The 20,087-nt window shown below is 50.8% G+C and overlaps 1 protein-coding gene across 5 annotated transcripts in view; it reads right to left on the bottom strand.

Annotated features, from left to right (window-relative positions):
• NEK6 (NIMA related kinase 6) overlaps nt 1-5,430 on the bottom strand; it is an 83,071-nt gene extending 77,641 nt beyond the window's left edge. Inside the window, exon 1 of one of the 5 annotated variants that reach the window (XM_077850623.1) lies at nt 5,297-5,430. The gene's annotated coding sequence lies outside the window, so the exon portion shown is untranslated. Of the gene's footprint in view, nt 1-2,337; nt 2,569-5,296 lie in introns of those variants that run through there. The other 4 variants (XM_077850619.1, XM_077850620.1, XM_077850621.1 and 1 more) reach the window with 4 other exon arrangements.
• Between the last annotated feature and the right edge of the window lie 14,657 nt (nt 5,431-20,087).

The raw sequence follows: 20,087 nt of genomic DNA, 5'->3' as shown, positions 1-20,087 counted from the left end.
AAACAACCTTCCCTGGGCCCCGGTGACCTTGGGCAGGTCCTTAATAATCACACGGTTTCTTGACCTCCCATAAAATCTCAGGCAGTGAACACCAAGCACTTCCGGGGCACTACCCATGTGCTGAGGGTTTTATATCCATCATTTCCTATAGTTCTCCCCTCAAACATTTGAGGTCATAATACTGTCTGTTTTCCAGTTGGGGAAACGGAGGCTCAGAGAGATTAACGACTCGCTCTGGGACTTCCCACCTCACTCCATCTGGTGCCAAAGCTCAAGCTTTTAATGCGATTGTAGGTCATAGCACCTTCCCCTCCTTGAGCCTGTTTCCATTCTGTAAAATGGGCACATGGCTCCTCTCGGGATGGTGAGACTCCCAGATTTCTCAGGGGCAGCATGGACTCATCAGAGCTGAATGCCGTTTGCTGGTAACCGCTGCCCCTTTGCAGATCCCATCCTGACGGCTCCCAGTTTCAATGACTTCATGGACAACAAAGGAACAAAAGAGGGCAGGCCTTGGGGAGAGGAATCATGGACAAATTCCAACTCTGCCACTCACTGGCAGTGAAGGACTCACCCCCTATCCTCAACTACAAATTGGGGACCTTGGGGAGTCCTCTAAGGAACCAAGCTCCCTTTCACCAAGGTCAAGTACTGCCCCTCCCCCAGCCTAATTTTGAAGTGCAAGGCTTAAACAACATGAGGAAATGCAGCAGGGCGGGCTCTCTTAATGGCAGCTTCCCTCCCCCTTCCCTCACAGAAATTCCTTCACACTCTATGGAATTCCTACATAAAGCCTCTTTTTCTTCTCTATGAGGTCACCATCGTGCAGATGTCGAAGAGAAAGAAAGAAAGCCTCCAAGTGGATCAAGGCCCTTGGAACTGAATGCATTTCAGATCCGGGCTAGGGGCGCCACCTTTCAATTCTGCAAGCTCGCTCGACTGTCCCAGAGTCCAGCCAAAGTGGCCCGTTGGGTTTGGGGTGCGGTGATCCTGCCTGTGGACGCCAAGGGGCCTGGCCAGAAGACCAGGCCTTTGCCACCAGACCACCAGAGCAGTCGTCTGTGGAAAATCCAGAATTAGAGACAGCACAGCAGAGGCTTGTATGTGGGTCTGTTTCCACACAAGCAAGTCTGTTAGAGGGACAGATGTCAAAATGCTAGATCACACTCCACATTCAAGTTCCCAAATTGAACGTCACAGGAAATTACACCACCAACTGATTGGCCTCAATGTCCGCTCCTGTCTGGAAGCTGAATCTGAAAAGGCTGTTGCTTCAATTCAGCTTGGGTCAAAGGAAGGGGCTGTGAGTATGTTATCCAGCTCAGACAGGAATGGGTGAAGCTGATTTTTTTGAGTGACCTGATTTTTTCTTTTTAAAATAAAATATTTTGGGGGCACTTGGCTGGCTCAGTCAGTGGGGCATCTGACTCCTGATCTCAAGGTCACAAGTTCAAGCCCCACACTGGGCACTGAGCTTACTTAAAAAAATATATAAATAAATAAACAAAAGGCTAAAAACAAATAAATAAATAAATACATAAAACATTTTCCCCAAAGGCCATCTTGTCTCTACCCAAGAGTCAGATATAAGCAGCTGGCCAAAGACCCAAAAGCCACTGAGGATCTTTGGACAATCCTGGTCATCTACCACCCACTCATTTCAAAGCGATTTCACAGACACCCAGAGGAAGATCACCCCGACGACTTCCCCACACAACTCCAGGAGCACCTTTGCTCCCCAAAGCTCCACGTTCGTTCGGGTCGCCAGCATTCTGGCAACCATCCAAAGTGATAGCCAAGGAAAGGACCAGGGTTGTGTGCACACCGCTTCCTAAGAATGACATCAGCAAAAATTAAATAAATAAATAAATAAATAAATAAATAAATAAATGTATGTATGTATGTAGAAACAAGGACTATTTTTACCTCCCCAAGTCACAGGCCAGACGGGAGAGAAATCCATCAATGCCAGAGATATGTGGCTGAGCCTTCGCACAAGATCTATTATTTCACACCTTAAATTAACGCATCTCAAAGCAATTTGCGAATGTTCATCAATTTGCAGAACAGAATCAGAAGGGAGAGAAATACCTTTTCCTTCCAACATCAAAGGACACTTGCAGGGGTGCCACACCCCCCCCCAAACCGCACCGGGTCTCACACACAACATTCTTTTCAAGAACAGCTTAGTATAAACCGTGATAAGAATGGAAATGAACGAGTCAGAGAGAGAGGCACAGGGCTAAAGTGGCATGTGACAAGAAGCCTATGTAGAAACAACCCTGTTGTCAGATATTCAGACGCAGAGTCAGGGCCCTGGATGTAACGCACCCTCACCTGGGGTCAGAAGCCTGGGGCTCTTCCCGAGGGCAGCGCCCCAGCCTCTTTGCTCCCCACAGAAGCCTGGAGATGCCAACCCGCATTTAATCTTGGATGACTCACCAGGGTCTTCCACTCTTCACCCTCTAACTCCCTTGCTTGGTCTGACCCGAGAAGAGGAAGGGAATATTCTTCTCTTTTTGACAATTGTTTTGACACTTCCCTTCTGAAACCAATCTTTGGCACTTCATGAGGACAGAAAAAAATGTGAACTGCAGCCCTTTCTATCTGACAGTCCTGGCCCTAGGCATGGGTCATCCACCGCCGAGGGGCAAGAGTAGACAAGGAAGGAGGGCAGCACTTCTGGGAAGACGTCTCCCAGAAGCCCAGAGCCTGGTGAGGAACCTGGCCCCGCAAGAACCTGGAACACAGTGACCTTTACTTTCTACGTCCAATGGAAAGATGGAGGGCTCTGCTCAGACAAGCCTGACTTCAACCGCACAGCATCCTGTGATCTTTGGCACATGATTTCATCTGTGTCCCCAGTTTTCTCATCTGTAAAATGGGCACCATGATAGTTCTGTCTCTGTGCTGCCGGGTGGACTGGGTGAATTTAGGTACTTACAGCTTTCGTGCCTGGCATATGGGATGCCCTCAACAAATGGTGGCCATTAGTTGTGATGCTACTTTCATAAAATTATGCCTCGTATTCCATCTCTCTGAGCCTCAGTTAGGTCATCTGTAAAATGGAGATGACAACCCCCAACCTCATGGGGAAGATGAAATGAGTAGATGTGTGTGAAAGCACCGAGCACCCAGCCTGTGCACCTTCAGAAGACAAGTTATCAGGCCCCTGGTGTGGAGGGCAGACTGGAAGTCAGGGAGGTGACAGGATTCTGCCTCTACCTCCTCTCAGCAGTCCCAAGACACAGGGTTGACAGAGACACAGGTCTCTGTGTCTCTGCGCCCGCAACTACTAGGAGGATTAAAAGTGCACACAGTAGGTGCTCCGTAAGCATGACTTCCCCTGCCCTTCCCCTGCCCCCTCCTCGCTCAAAGCCACTGGAAAGTCACCTGGCAAAGCCAGGAGCTTCGATTCTTGAAACCCGAATGATCTGAAATGGCTCAGAGCCCAGACCAACCTGGGCCACTGCTTCAGTCTGAGACTTTATTTTCTGAAGACAGAAACTACTTTTAGTCATTTCCGAAGCAGACAGGACGGCAGAGGCTGACAAACCACAGGGACCATTTTAAATCCTGGGCCTTTTCTTCTGGGAAGTTAGGCAAGAACCTTCCCAAATGTTTGCCCGTGGGGCTCTCTGCCAGGGAGTGACTCATCCACAGCTCCCCACAGGCATATTTTATTTGGGGAGTGGGGGATGGAGGGAGGGCCTGGCCTTGAGGGGAGAAGAAGAGGCAGCCTTTCCAGCAAACCCAGAAGGTGGGTTGGGTTTTGTTTTGTTTTGTTTTTTTCATTTCTTTTTAGGACAAAAAAGAAAAAGAATGTGGATCTTTTTTGTTTCCTTCCAGGTTTTGTTTGCTAAAAGAAGACGTCCAAAGTTCACTCAGTAAGCTGCTGCGTTGGGAACAGGCGCCTCCAGCCGCTCTGCATCCCTTTCAATGAAATTCTTCTTCCATTAACACCACGATTTTTAAATGTGCCTCCAAGATCTGCCTGCGCACGACATTTTCTCCTCAGAAAGTCTAGCTGAGTTTTGAAAATTCAGGGGGACGAGGGAGTTCAGTGTTTCTAAAGTTGCCCTTAAAGCAATCGAGACTTTTTTTTTAAGATTTGTTTATTTGTTTGTTTACTTATTTATTTATATGATAGACACAGAGAGAGAGAGGCAGAGACACAGGCAGAGGGAGAAGCAGGCTCCATGCAGGGAGCCCGACGCGGGACTCGATCCCGGGACTCCAGGATCGCGCCCTGGGCCAAAGGCAGGCGCCAAACTGCTGAGCCACCCAGGGATCCCCAATTAAGCCTTCTGACTGCAGAGATTTTCAACATTTCTAAAGCTCCCCCCAAAACTGTGTCAAAGCTGCGCAGACAGACCTTGGAAATCAGTGTCCCAAGCCTGCTGTGATCAATTTGTTACTGTCTTGGGGGCTCATGCTTGGAGCCCAGGCTCAACAAGTAAATAAGTCAGATGAATACGCATCTAGTCGGCAGAGCAGGCAGAGACAGGGCGAGAGACCCTCAGATACACAGACAAGTGTCCTGGCACCCCTGGCCTTCCCAGGGTCACCGTCCCCCATCCCCACCCCCCAAGGCCTGCGGGAAAGATGAAAATCTGCCCGGGCCAGAGACCGGAAGAAGAGGAGCCAAGGGACCCAGAGGGGGGTGTTCAGGAAGAACTGAGGCCGCGTCCTCTAGCAGCAGGCCGAGGGGCCCTGCCCGCCGCAGCAGAGCCGCAGCCCAGCCTGAGCATCCTGGGGCCCCACCGAGGCCCGGCAAGGAGGCCTCCCCGTCTGCGGGGCCCAGCCTGGCTCTGCGGGTCTGACCTCCGCCCCCCTTCGGCGCGCGAGGCCCCGCACCCGCCGGGAGCCCACCCCGGGCCTAGTTCCCTCCGCGGGCTCCCTGGCAGCCGGGAGGGAGCCGCCTGGTGGGTGCAAGGAGGTGCCCGCCCGCGTGCGTGAGAAACGCAGTCACACCCTCCCGGACGCAGGGTGCATGTTCGCGTGCACGGACACGTACACTTTTGTCCTCAAAGGCTCCCAAACGCGCCCAGAAGTCACTCGTGAGCACTCGCGCACGTGCACACACGCACGCCCGGAGCCTGGAGCACGGCTCCCCATCCCCACGGCACGGGCCCCGCGAGCGCTCGGCCCCGCGGGAGCCCCGCCGCGCCCCAGCCCGCCCGCGGCCCCGCACGCCACGGGCCGGGCCCCCGCGACGCGCGCGCCCCCGCCCCCGCCCGGCCCGGTTCCGCCCGGCCCGGTTCCGCCCGGCCCGGCCCGGCCCCAGGCCACTCACCGGCGCGCGGGCGGCTCGGCTGCCTCGGAGGAGCGGCGCGCGGGCGGCCGGAGCGGAGCGGGGCGGAGCGGGGCGGAGCGGAGGGTCCCACACTCGCGGCCGCACGCCCGTCCGCCCGGTTCCGCCGCCGCCTGCGCGGGCCCGCGCGCTCCCGCCCCTCCCCGCCGCGGGCCCGCGCCGCCCCCTGCGCTCGCTCCCGCGCGGCCGCCACGCTGGCCCGGGGGCGCCCCGGGGAGACCGCAAGGCGCCCGGAGCCCCCGGGGCCGCGAGACGTCCGCGCAGCCCAGGCGCCCCCTCCCCGTTCCAAAGATGGGGAGACTGAGGCCCAGACCCTGCCGGCGAGTCGGCGCCAGCAGACCCCCCTTCACCCCTAGTCCCCGGGCTCTAGACGCTCAGGGCTGGGGTCCGCACTCAGCGAACCGGGGACCCGCCCCCGCATCCCTGGGTACCCCCGACGCGGCCCCCTCCACGGCCCTGCGCGCCCTGGGTAGCCAATCAGCTCTTATTGCGCGCCTACTGGATGCGGCGCACGTTTAGGAGGAAGCTCCAAGGGCATCTCCGCCTGGTGAAGGTGCTGCCCCCTGCCCTCAAAGCGCCAGCGTCTCCTTATATGGAGCTCCCCAATGCCTGTGAACCCCGAGATAGGGAGAGTCGAGGTGCAAAGGTTTCCGGGAGAAGGCCCTACTGAGTGGGTAACACCCTCTCTAAGGAGACAGAGTCTCCATGGGGCCCCGAAGGCTGCAGCTGGCCTCCTAAGGGAACCTGCGCGCCCCCTTCCCCCAAGAAGGGCTCCGGGCCGGCTCGCTCAGCTCCCGCCTCCTGCATCGGCCGCTGCTCCTCCACAGGCAGGACCGTGCGGTGTCCCCCCAGGACGCCTGGAACCAGGAACTGACACTGACCACCTGCCGGCTGTCCAGCTTAGTGACAGCACCGTGCCGAGCCCGCAGAGGACCCCCCGGCGCTCCACCTGGCTGCGACCTGTGACAGTAACGACACCCGTAGGACCCCCGCCAGGTGCCATACTCACAACCGCACAGCCATTCTGCGAAGGAGGCGTTATGCCACTTTCATGCCCGTTTTACAGATTAGATAAATGAGGTTTAGAACAGAAGCTGAGAGAGCCCAGTTCTCTTGCTCAAAGTCACCCAGTTGGTAAGGGTTGAGCAGGGAGCTAGACCACAGCACAGACTAACTCCAGTGCCCAGTCTCGGCGGTCCCACCTCATAAACAACATAGCTCTGGACTGCTGGTATAAGAGGGCACGGGGGACAGCTGGCACAGACGGCCCAGCCCAGTCCCAGCCTTGCCGTGAACCAGCAGGGACAGAACAGGTCATTCTACACGTTGGTTAGCGGTTTGGTCGGGGACCTACTTACAGTCTCACTTCACATGATACGCATCACAACAGATATCAGATAGATTGAAGAGGTAACTCCAAGAAATAAGCGTTTCAGAAAGTGATAGAAATAAATAGAAGTTCTGAGACAGTGTGTTGCAGTGTTGCTGGCAGGTCAATGATTATGGACCGTATCAATGCAGTGAACATTAATTTCCTCATTCAATCACCTGACACTTATCTATGAGCACCGGCTATGGGTCAGGTCCTATTCTAGGCGCTGGGATACAGTCGTGAACAAAATATAGCCCTGGCTCTCCTGGTGCTTCATTCTGGGGGTGGGGTGTGTGGGGAAGCAATTGCAAATATCCGGCATGGCTGAAATTAATAAGCTTGGTGGAGAAAATAAAACAGGGAGGGGATAGGAGAGCCCAGGGGTGCTTTTTCATACAGGGTGCTGGAAGAAGGCCTCTCTGATGAGGTGATGTTTGAGCAGAGGGGAAGTGATGAGAGGTCGTCTGTATGTAGGACAGGCCCCGGGTTCCAAGAACAGTCCTGGTAAGCTCCAGAGCAAGAACCTGAAATTCCCCTTTGAAGGAAACTTTGAGATCAGTGCCAGACCACCGGGAAGAGAAGCGCTGGGACCTCTGCGTATTAGTATAGGACTCTGCAGTTGGCGAAGTTGTGTCCCAGCCTCATGGAGCCCCTTTAACGGGTCCTCCTAATATCCTCATTTTCCAGTTAGGAAACTGAAGCTCAGAGAGGTCAAGCAACCTGCCCCAGGTCACACAGTACACATCTCTGCGGCCGGCAAAGATGGGTCTGACTACAGGCAAGCTGACACTAATGCTGAGTGTTAGGGGGAAAGAGAAGGCTCGTGCATGCCCCCTACCCCCGCCTTCCTGCCCTCTTGGACTATAATTCAGGAGCTGGCAGGGTGGAGCACTCACTGTTTTCCTGGCCTTTCTCCTTCTCACCCACTTCCTTCCCCTCTGGCCTGGTCCCAGCCCCAGGTGATATGCTGGGGGGATAAATCAGGTCAAATTCAACCCAGAGATTCTCCAAATTCTCTGCGCTACCCCCACTACCCTGGCCAGGGTGGGAAGTAGAGGGAAAAGGGTGCAACCTAAAACCCATTCAACTTTTGTTTTTAACTCAAAGGATTTTTCACCGAGTCCCTAAATGAGTCACCGTGAAGAGGTGCTTCGCAAAATGACTCCCAGAATTAGAATCAACATCTCCCTACACACGCTGCCCGACACTTCCTCCTACAGTGGCATTTATGAATCTAGTCTGGGAGAAAGTCTCTCTCTGTCTACCCCCAAGAGTTTCAGGATTAAGCCTGTGTCATTTCATTATTTCTCTGCATTAGGAGAAGAGAAGCTACTATTGCTGGTACCTTCTCTGCACCCAGCTCTGCATGAGGCATTTCATTCTCCCAGTATCCCTCGAGATGGGGGTCATGCTTTCTGTTTTACAGATGAATAGGGTGAGGCTCAGAGTCGTAAAGTAGTTTGAACATAGCTAGGATTTGAACCCGGGTGTGCAGTTTGTTGTCAGTATTTGTCAGAAGGGGACAAGAGGAGGCATGAGAAACTAGAAATCAGACCAGACCCTTTGGACAAAAGTTCTCCTTGCCAGCTTCCTGATGATGGGGACTTTTGCAGGGGGACCAATCTCAGTTTTCCCAAGAAGTCTCATTTCTGCTTACTGTCTGGGCAACATTATAATATTAACAGCATCCCCAAAGTGTTGTGGTTCTGGTGATCAACTTTAGGGTCATCCTGGTTGTGTGCAAAGGCAGCTGCATTGAAGCTTTCAATTTTTACATTATATTCGATACAAAATAGGGGCCTCTTGTCTGAGGGGCCTTCTCCACATCCTGATGGCTGTGTGTCCAAACAAGAGTTTATGGAGCTTTCCAAGAGCAGCCAGCCCAGCTGGCTGGGGAAGGAGTCAGGGCTGTGCGTCAGGCAGGACTCTCTCCCTCCCACCCCAACTCTGCCATTTACTCCCTATGTAACTCTGGGCCAGTTTCCCAGCTGGCAAAGTGAGGGATGGATCTCCAAAAGCTCTGTCAACTTTGACCTTCTAGGGTTTCCCATTGGCCAGTGAATGCTGGGAAATCAGCTAACCATTTCAGTGAAGACCAGGAATGCAGGGAGCCCTCCTCCCCTCCACACCATCACGTGGTCCGTTTTTCAAAACAGCATACCTCAATTTTTAGCTATTTTAAGTTTTAAAACGTTTATTTCATTTATTATTTGAATAGCTGATACCCACAGCTCAAAATTCAAAAGGTGCCAGAAAGATAACATGGCAAAAAGTTTCCTTTCCTTTCCCTCCAGCTACCTCCTTCTTTTCCCTGGAGGAAACCAGCGTTGCCAAACACGCTCTGTTCCCAGACAGTGTGTTTTGCGTGTGTGTGTGTGTGTGTGTGTGTGTGTATAGTTTCTCATTTTTTTTTTGTACAAATGATGGTATCTGGTCACACTGCTCTATATCTTGTGCTTTGTTCACTTCTTGGAGACTGCTTCCTATCGCTTCTTAAAGAGCTACTTTCTTTTTTATGACTGCATAGTATTCTAAAATATTTGCGTTTAATTCCCATTAAGTTGGCCCTTGCTCTGTGTACCGGTCTAAGCACTGCGGGAGATAATAGAAGTCTCAGCCATGCCTCTGGCTCTCAGGGATTTACAGTCTGGCTGAGAGATGAGCAAAACAGTAATTCCTAGAGTTACAAAGAAGAGCAATTTCTCTAATGGACCCCAAGTTCATTTGTGAGGTGTGGCTTTGGGGCTCATTTTTTTTCGTCTCCAGGTATCTAGAGGGTCTATTGAAGGAACCTAGGCATGGGTTCTTTTGAGACTTGAAAACTCAGCAGTGCAGACTCAGGCAATCCACTTCTTCCTTCTGGGCCTCAGTTTGCTCATCTATAAAATGGGGGCAGTCAGCCTCTCTGCAGGATTGTGCTAGTCACATGAGATCGTGTTCCTGAAATGGCTTGGTAGAGAGTGAAATGCCATGCTCCCAGGCCGGAAGGTCTAGGGAAGCTAAGATGCAGCTCTAAGGAGCTATATACTAAGTGCAGGGTATCATGGCTCTTGGCCAGAGAGAAGCATCTTGTAAGCTTTTTGTGCTTTGCTGTGATAGGACCTGTTGAACAGTTATCTCCTTCCATCTTTGGCAGCGACAGTTGCTAACTCTGGGTGTGCCGCAGGTTTGTCATTGGTAGACCCCTCACCTGGAGGAGGCCCCGGAATGAGGAAACAGCATAAGCTAACCATCTTAAATTAAGGCATGGAGGGCCATTGGAGATTTTCATTCCTACTCTCAATTATGGATGGAACTAGTTCAAAACAACCCCAGTAAGAGGCAGAGATGCACCCAGTGATGTTGCCACAGCCCTGCACCTCCCTGCAGTTCTCTCCACCCTCCCGGTGCCTACCATTTCAAAGAAAAGATTCAAATGCCACTGATCTGCGATGAGCTCCAAGCACCCTGGCATCATTCATAATAGTGTCCCCTTTGATTCTCCAAAGTGACTTAGATCAGACAATCAATTATAAGACCACCCAGTTATTCACGTCAAATGGGACACTCACTGCCCAGGTGAATAAGTCAATCATCACCTCTGCCATCACAAGTCAGGCACTTGTGTTGTCCATGCATCTACCCGGTGATGTAGGTATCAACGTCCCCGATGAGCAGGTTTGCAGATGAGAAAACTAATGCCGGCAGGGGTTAACCAGTTTGTCTAAAACAAAATTTAAGGAAGCCTCTGATGGTTGCACAGTCTCTGTTCCAGCTCACTCTGCTTGGAATTCAGTGAGCAGGGTCCCAGGCTGGCCATATTTCTCCCCCAGGCACCCAGACATCCACTTGGCTTTGGGTGCCAAATGTAGGGCCCTGATTGCCTGTCTGAAATTCCTCGAGCATGTGGCTAAGGTGACACCCTCTGGGCCTGAGACCCCTGCATGTCTAGTTGTGCTGGCTGCTCTCAGGGCAGATGGAGGCAAGGGGCCTGCTGGATTTAGGGCCAAAGACAAACATCCAGCCAGCCAGCCAGCCAGCCCAGACCCCAGATGTGAGAGGAGTGCTCCCAAGGAGGAGATGGGTGTTTCGGCCCTGCCCCTGCCTTTCTGGGAACAGGTGTAATTTTTTCCAGGGATCAGGGCATGGCAGGCTTGTCCTGGGGGCAAGGAGAGGAGGAAGGAGGAAGAAGATGGAGATTGGAGCCTGGCAAACGAGAATGGGAGAGAGGGGGAAGAGGGCAGGGGCAGGGAAGCAGGAAAGGGCTGATCATGTTTACTTGAGAAGACACTTGCCAGAGTCTGGGCACTGCTCCTCCCTACCCACGTCTTCAAATCTTCAAACCTGCCCTCTGTACCAGGAATAGAAGCAGCAAGAGGCCAGCCCATCACTGGGAAAGAAAATTCATTTTCTTCATTCGATTATATTCTGAGGGACTTCGTTCTGGAGCAACCATTGTTGCTTTGGGATGATTCCCCCGAGGCAGGGTGCACAGGGAGAGGAGCACACCAGAGGAGAGGCAGTGGGTCTGGGGATTCTGAAACCCCTCAAGAAAGAAGCATGTGTGGGGACAGCTTGGCTCAAAACCACAGGCTTTGGGCTCTGAGTAGAGCTGCCCTGGCAGACCCCTGGGAGAGGGAATCATGTTGACCCCATGCCTTCTACCTGAAGCCATTTGCCAAATAGCACAACCTGGTCTCTGCTCTCAGCTCCCCAGAACTGGGCTGGGGCCAAGGGGCTTGGCAGAAACCCGGCCTTGGAGCCAATCAGACCAGGGTTCAAAGCCTGGTTTGCCACCTACTAGCCATATGGCCATGAATCAGGGTCTCAGTTTCCTCAGTTGAGGTGATGACATCTTTCTCACCAGCTCGTAATTAGGTGAGGATATAAAGTCATCACCTGGCTGAAAATAATGTTAACATCAATTGTTTATCAGACTCAAAACCTAGTGCTTTACATTTTACCTGTGTTGCTTCATTTCATGATCCTAGCAAACCCATGAAGTGGGCGCCGGTGTCATCTCCTTTTACAGATAACCATCCAGCTGGCTTTTTACCTCAGTTTCTATGCCTGATCAAAAAAGGCTCAGAGAGGTGAAGTGACTTGCTCAAGGTTACACAGCCAGCGGAAAAATAGTGAAGCTGCAATTTATAATAGGTATGCAGATGTTTTGAGCTGGTATAGCTAGCGCCAGACTCTCACCTATAAAATAAGCAAAATGATACCATGAATCACTTCACACTTCTGGCAAATCCCATACTATATGCTTTTAGGGAAAAAAAAAAAAATTCCCTGATTTGTACTGTTTGCCAATTTCCATGGTGTAAAGTACTTCCACTATGGCTGATTTAAAGCTACCGACAACAGCCTTCACAATTCTCAAATACTTAACAATCAGCTCTTAAGAATCTGCTCTCACCAGAACATGAGAGACTCCTAACTCTGGGAAACGAACCAGGGGTGGTGGAAGGTGAGGTGGGCGGGGGGTGGGGGTGACTGGGTGACGGGCACTGAGGGGGGCACTTGATGGGATGAGCACTGGGTGTTATTCTATATGTTGGCAAATTGAACACCAATAAAAAATAAATTTATTAAAAAAATAAATAAAATAAAATAATGATTTAAAAAAAAAAGAATCTGCTCTCACCAGTCAGTGCGAACGTGGCTAGCACATCGCTGGCCCAATCAATCCCCCTCTCCAGGTTCTATAAAGAGGGGGCCCTGGTCTCAGTGCCTTAAGATTCAATTTTTCTTTGCTAGGGAAGAAGGAAGGCAGCCAATCTGTACCATGTGCCTCTATGTGCTACTGCACCCAAACCCTTTCGTCTTTCCCACAACCCCTCAATGCAGGTATCAGGATCCCTGTTTAATAGGCGAGAAGAGTGAGGCCCCAAAACAGTAACATCCACTGGCCAAGATCACCCAGAAAGTAGATGACAGAGTCAGGATTCAAGGTCTGCCTGCCTGACTAGACTCTCTCTTTCCTTCCTTCCTTCCTTCCTTCCTTCCTTCCTTCCTTCCTTCCTTCCTTCCTTCCTCCCTCCCTCCCTCCCTCCCTTCCTCCTTCCCTCCCTCCCTCTCTCCTTTTCTTTCTCCCTTTTTACAGACTTTCCACTGAAGCAGGCTGTGTCCAAGGAAAGTCTGGGGCCTGTTTCTGACTCTCAGTTATCCCATCCATGAGAAGGAATTGGACAAATCAATATCTAATGATCTTTTCAGGCCTAAATGAGTCACAGTTTTAAGATTCCAAGTGGGATTTTAGTGGGGTGGGGGTGGGAGCTCACTTCGATGGAATGAATGCATCCCTGAAGGAAAGAATTGCTCATGTTAACCAGCGACAGAGGTGGACAGGAAGGCCATACTTCCAAATATACCCAGAACACGTGTACTTGGAGTCGGTGTGGTGGTGCGGAACCAACTAGGATTTAAGCCTTCAGTCCCTCCACTTCCTGGCTGTGTGATCCTGGGCAAATAGCTTCACCTCTCTGGTTGTTTTTGGTCCTGCTACTAGTTTGCCCTGCTGTTGTGGAAGCCTAAAGGGGCAACGAAGGCTCCCCAGTGTGGAAACCTTTGCAGCAGGTAGAAGTGGCAAAAGTCCTCTGTCTTTACAGACTACCAGGACTCCTTTTCACCAGCGCCCATCTTCCCAGATGGATTTTTGTAAAAGCCAGTGCTCTTTGCAACCTGGCCTGGAAACCCAGAGCAGCTGAGAGTGGAGGGGAAGGCCTGAGGTTTCTGTTTCCAGCGAAAGCAGAGCCAAGTCCCTCCCCCGCCCCTCTCCCCGCCAGTCTGGGCCCACCTCCTTCGGGCCTGCACCGGCTGGCTGGCCTTCTCAGGTTTCTGAAAGCCTGTGTTCCCAGAGGAGGCATTAAGGATGGAGGAATGCAGACCTGGGTGTGACGGTTGAGGGGCTGTGCTGAGAAGCAGTCTGGGGAGAGCCCCCCATCTGGCCAGCTGCACCCCAGCTCAGCCCCCACTGGGGAGGAGGAGAAAGGAAGCGGACAGGAAGCCGATCCAGCAGTCTCTCCGAGGAGTTCCTGTGCTCTGGGTTAAGAATTCTGGTGTGGGGAAGAGGGGGGTGTTGGAGGGCTCAGACCACTCGGAGGGAGTGAAGGAACCAGTTAGTCTGAGGGCTCTAGGCAACCTCGATTAGGTCCCAGTCAAAGGTGCTTGTTGGTGACAATGAGAGGGGATGAATATTTACTGAACAACTATTGCTTTCCAGGCATGGGAAAGTCTCTATACCAGCAGAACCCAGCTATCTCGGGGCCTCTCTTCTTCCAGCACAGGCCTCATCTCAGCAGGGAGTCACATATAAGAAAAAAGTGAAGCAAGCAACCAGCAAGCAGATGCATAGGATTAAAAAAAAAGATTATCCAACCCAAATCCAATTCCCAGACTGCTGCAAGGCAAAGCAGCTTTGACAGAAGCCCTTCTGGAACACTGGAGATGGAGACAAACCTAACCAGGGCGTCCTGCAGAAAGACATCCTAAAGCCAGCTCTAGAGGAGATCTCACGCCTCCTCTCCAAAGGCTGCTTCTCAGAGCTCCTTGTGGAGGTCTCTCTCTCCTTGATTCCTAGTCACCAGGTAGTCATGGATTCCGCTGTCCTCGGGACAGCCCTGGGTGACGGCTGAGTATTACTAACAGCGCCCCCTTGCACGCTCTAGAGAGTCCTGGAAGAACAGTAAATAATAATGGCTTTCCTCCTCATTCCCTGCTGACTGGCCTCTAGCGTCAGCCAAGGCCCTGTGGCAGAGCAGGCTTGCAAGCAAAGGACGCCCTTGGAAGGCAAGGGAGGGAGCAAGGTTCTTCTGCCAGTGCTCTGATTGTCTTGTCTTCTGCACCCCAGAGCCTCCTTGTTAATTCCATACGACACTGACCTCGCCAATCAGTCCACATTCTCTCAACGAGCAGACGAAAGCCCAGAGTTTCGTACTTGCCCAAAGTCAAACATTCAGTATTTCCCAAAGCCAAGACTCAAACTCAGCTCAGCCTGAGTCCAAACACGCTGTTTCCCACGAGACCAGGTAGAGGGACCAGCAGGAGAGGATCAGCTTGGCATACCCTTAATTTCCAAGAGAGGAATGAACAAGCTCCCATGCGCTACCTACAGAGATTCTAAGGCCCGGAGAGGCTTGGTGCCTTACTCAAGATCACACAGTGCATAAGCGACAGAGCTTGGGCTAGAACCAGTACCCTCAATCCCAAAACATCCCTGAGCTTTTCCTGAGCAGACACGAAGGCTTGGTGCTACTCTGGGAGAAAGCCTGGGTTACCAGTGTTTCCATCTCTCCCTGTGTTGGTTCTACTTGTATAATTCAGACTCTGTCTTAGTTTCCTCCTCCAACAGACTCTCTGGAGGCCCTTGAAGGGGCTCTTCTCCTGGCCAGCCCCTGCTGGCCCCTCTCCCAGAGAAAGGAGGCTGCACCCAGACCCCAAGCAACTGCATTGCCCCAAGGAGGTGTGGAGCAGGAGTAGTATTCAGACCCTGGAAGCTCTCACTACAGTACCCATTTTCCAGAGTCGTCAATGTGGAATGCCACATCAGAGGTGTCCTAACCACATCACCCAAACTTAGTTTGGTATTTAAGACCCTCTCCTCTCCACCTTCTCCCCTATATGTATCCTATGCTCCAGCCATACAGGTCGAATACTGCTTTTTCTAGTCATCAGGCTTTATCATGTGCTGCTCCCTCTGCCTGGAGTACCCTTTCTCCCACCTATCTGAAGAACTCTTATTCATCTGTCAAGATCCAAATCAAATGCCCCTTCCCAGGGCATCAATAATCATACTGGTGGGTCTAATGGATTATTTACAAGTGTCCCTTCTGATTGGTCAGTGACAGTGACAAGCAGGTTTTTAAATATTTATATTTTCCCCCAGCCTTTCCCTCTGTGTAGTCTTCCCTGACCCTAGATAGGCTCATCCTTCTCCCAGGCTCCTTTACATCCCTCTGCTGCAGGCCTTGTCCCACTGGCTGGCATGGTTCTGCCGCCTCCCTAGATGGTGAGTTTCTGAAGGGCAGGGACCCTGACTGGTCCATCATGGTATATCCCCAGGGCCACACCAATGCCCAAGCAGCCATGCTTGTACCTTGGGTACAGGTGTTGATCCTGGGAGGCAACTGCTAGGAGCTGGAGGAGCACCAGGACACTTCAAATAGCCCCCATGTTTGATAGGAGGTACATCCTACGAGTTCTCACATCGTGTGCACTCTCACATCAACTCACTCCTTCTGATAAGAATTGCTTCCACTTTGTAGGTGGAGAAACCAAAGCACAGAGAGATAAACTTGGCTAGGTAGGGGCACCTGAGTGGCTCAGTGGTTGAGCGTTTGCCTTTGGCTCAGGTCATAATCCTGGAGTCCTGGGATCGAGTCCCCATGGGGAGCCTGCTTCTCCCTCTGCCTGCGTCTCTGCCTCTCTCTCTGTGTCTTTCGTGAATAAATAAATAGAATCTTTAGAAACAAACTTGGCTAGTTAAGTGATGGGCCGGGGATTTGAATCCTAGTCTCAGTGTAAAGTGCCTACTCTTTCCATGCAGTCTCTGAATTCCAAGCACCCTTGCTTGGGTGAGAGCAGTCTCAGCTTTGGGAATTCTGCTCAGCCCGCCAGAACTACACTCAGGATAGTGGGGAGCCTATGAGCATAGACTCACTCCCCTAACCTGCAGTGGCCCCAGGCTAGGAGCACCACATAAATGGGACCAACTCTTTGCCCTGAGCCTCCCTTTACAAGCCTCAAAGCCAAGCCTGGCCTTTGGCTGCCCTTGGCATAAATTCTAAATAAGGATTCTAGGAAGCAGTTCTGCAAAAGATGTAGGACTTTCCAGGGTGAACCAAAAAGACAAGACACAAATGACCCTCCCACAGGGTCACATTTGCATTGACTATTTAGAAGATCCTTTCTGTCCCAGGTACCACCTACATGTCCAACTGTCGTTCTCAAGAGGACTTCAAGGTGGCTTGGTGGAACCAACCCCAAGCCTTGAGCCACGAGATCTGGGTTCAAATTCTGACCTCAGTGTTTAACTTGCCCTACGACCTTGGCAAGCCACTTTACCTTTCTGACTCTTGCTGGCTTTGTAAGTCAAGAGGTTGTTGGGAAAACAGAATGGAGGTAATTAGTACCAAGTGCCTGGCATGGGGCTGAATTTCCCTCTATAAATGGGGATTGACTAGGAGCCTAAAATATCCCTGTCCTTCCAGAGAAAGTCCCTGGTCTCCTCTCCAGCCAGTCTCAGTAATCTACAAATTCCCCAGGTAAGATCACCACACCCCCTTTCTTAACATAACCTGGTTTGACCTTCAGGCTTGTGGGTGGGGGAAGCACAGCCTCTTTTTTTCCTCTTCTGTCCAGAACTCTCTCCTTTGAAACCCATGTAGGAGGCCATAGGCCTCTTTTAGATGAAATTTTGCTTGGGAGAAAGTCCCTGTACTCTGAAAAACAGATAGCAGAGTCCTGCCGCCTCCACCTCCACGTGGTTTGGACAAAATTTTCAGAATTTGGCTGAGCTGCAAACCCAGTATATGAAAATTCTAATTTATTGAACACAGAAGTCACACCTGTGGATTCACTGCTCCCCCACTCATATTGTAAATGGGTCTCCCTTTCAAACCACATGCAACTTCTCAGATGCCTCTGTAGAGTCAAATGGTAGTCTTCCTGAAGTTCTGCTATGCTCTGGAAGCAACCTGAGCAGGCATTTCTTTTCTTTCTTTTTTTAAAGATTTTATTTATTTATTCATGAGAGACACACAGAGAGAGGCAGAGACATAGGCAGAGGGAGAGGCTGTTTCTCTGTGGGGAGCCCAATGCGGGACTCAATCCCAGGATCCCGGAATCATGACCTGAGCCGGCTCAGCCACTGAGCCACCCAGGTGCCCCCTGAGCAGGCATTTCAAATGGAAGCTTCTACCGTGAGCTTCACAGATCACAAAGCCTGTTCACACCCAGCATCTCACCTAAGACTCACAGGAGCAGCATATTATGCTCATTTTCTAAGCTGAGAAACTGAAGCCCATACAGCGGGAGTACCTCACCTCAACTCCCACACAGAACTGGGGCAGAACAGGACCAGAGTGACCTCGCCCCTTTCCCTATGACCTCATATCATAAGGCAGAGTTTGTCACCTTTTCTTCAGCTTGCATAGCCCCAGTGGTTTCTCTTCTCTGGGTTCCCTGAAACCAACACTGTGAAGTCCCAGCTCCTGAGAATGACAACCTGATGTTTCTGACGTCTATGGATTTCTCCAGCCCCATAGCTGGCAGCTCCAGCTTCATGGGACATCTGTCCTACCTTCCAAATGTGACTTAGAACTGTCACCCATGTCACCTTCTCTGCTTCAAAGATGCTGATGTGGATGGGGCTGGCGGTGACATGGAGATGAAAGTCATAAATGGGTGAGTGCACCAGGCCGTACTAGGATAAAGCCAGCGAGGTGCCCAAGATGCAAAGTGTTTAAGGAAATGGTTTGTTGATAAGTTAAACATAGAATTATCAAATGACCCAACAATTCCACTCCTGGGTATATATGAAAAATAACTGAAAATCGGGTGTCCACAGCAGCCCTATTCACAAGAGCCAAAAGGTGGAATCAATTAAAATGTCCATCAACAGATGAGCAGATAAAAGAAAATGTGGTCTATCCATACAATGGGATTTTCTATGGCCATATAAAGCAATGAGGTACTGATCCCCACTACTAGATGGTCGAACCTTGAAAACATTTTGCTAAATGAAAGAAGCCAGTCACAAATGGCCATATGTTGTACGATGTCCAGACTATGCAAACACAGAGAGACAAAAAGCAGACCGGTGGTTGACGGGGTGCATGGGAGGGGGACATGGGGGCTTCCTTTTGGGATGATGAAAATGTTCTGGAACGAGGAAGTGGTGATTGTTCCACGTATCGTGAATGTAGTAGAAACCACTGAATTGTAAACTTTAAAATAGTTTCAGTGGCATATTTTAGGTTGTATGTATTTTACCACAATGAAAGAAAAATATAAGAAAGCAGTCACCCTTGGGTGCCAACCTGCACTTGCACGCCATGAGGGTGTGCACCTTCTTCCATTTTGTGCCCTGGTGCCTCAGCTGCTCACCCTAACCCTGGCTCTGGTGTCAGCAGCCTCCTCCACGGAAGAGGGAATTCTGCGATTGCTCTGTAGCTTCTCGGCTCACCACCGTCCGGGAGGATCCTTCCTTGGGCAGTCCAGCTCATGGGCTGATTGAGAATAGAGGCATTTGGTGAAAAGAGGGATACCTGGGTGGCTCAGCGGTTGAGTATCTGCCTTTGGCTCAGGTCATAATCCCTGTTCCCGGAATGGAGCCTGCTTCTCCCTCTGCCTATGTCTCTGCCTCACTCTCTGTGTCTCTCATAAATAAATAAAATAAAATAAAATAAAACCCCACAACATTGGTAAAAAGAAGCAGAGATAGGGAATTAGGAGCAGGAATTGCTTGGGAACAGCCAAGAAATAGTAGAGAGAAGAAAAACTATGGAGAAAGAACACGGAGAAGGGGAGGAAAGAGAAGAATTGCCAGGCTCAATTTTTAAAACAGCTTTATTGAAATCCAATTCACATACCATACAATTCACCCATTCAAAGTGTACCATTCAATAGTTTTGAGTATACAAAGAGTACAAACTGCCAGTTAGAAGATGAATAAGTTCTGGGGATCTAAAGTACAGTGTGGTGACTATAGTTCATAAGACTCTTGTATACTTGAAAGTGTGAGAGAGTAGATCTTAAAAGTTTTCACCACACACACACACACACACTCACACGCACGTACACACAGTAATTAGGTGAGGTGATGGATGTGCTAACTAACCTGACTTGTGGTACTTGTATTGATGCTTCCATCAAATCATCACATTGTACCTTAAATTTACACAATGTTGTATGTCAACTGTGTTTCAAGACAACTGGAAACAAAACAAATTTTATTTCATTTTATTTTTAATGACTTTTTAAATTTATTTATTCATAAGAGACATGCAGAGAGAGGCAGAGACATAGGCAGAGGGATAAGCAGGCTGATAAGCAGGCTCCCCTCCGAGGAACCAGATGCAGGACTCGATCCCAGGACCCCAGGATCATGCCCTGAGCCAAAGGCAGATACTCAACCACTGAGCCACCCAGGTGTCCCCAAAACAAGTTTTAAAATGGTTTTTAGTACAGTCGCAGTTACATACACTATCACCATAGTCAATTTTAGAACATTTTTATTATGAAAAGAGAAATCATCCCCCTCCCTGCCTTCAGCTCTTGGACACTGCATCGAGGAGTCAGGGTCAGTATCTGTGCCTGTGGGGATGGGGAATCTTTGGAAGGAGGGGCTGAGGCTGGAACCAGGATGGAGCATGGTAGCCAAAGGCCCTGAGCAGTCATGAGGTAGAGGGGCATTTGGTT

Source organism: Canis aureus, chromosome 16, assembly GCF_053574225.1.
Source record: "Canis aureus isolate CA01 chromosome 16, VMU_Caureus_v.1.0, whole genome shotgun sequence".
Lineage (NCBI taxonomy): Eukaryota > Metazoa > Chordata > Mammalia > Carnivora > Canidae > Canis > Canis aureus.
This window is presented reverse-complemented; position numbering and strand designations above follow the sequence as displayed.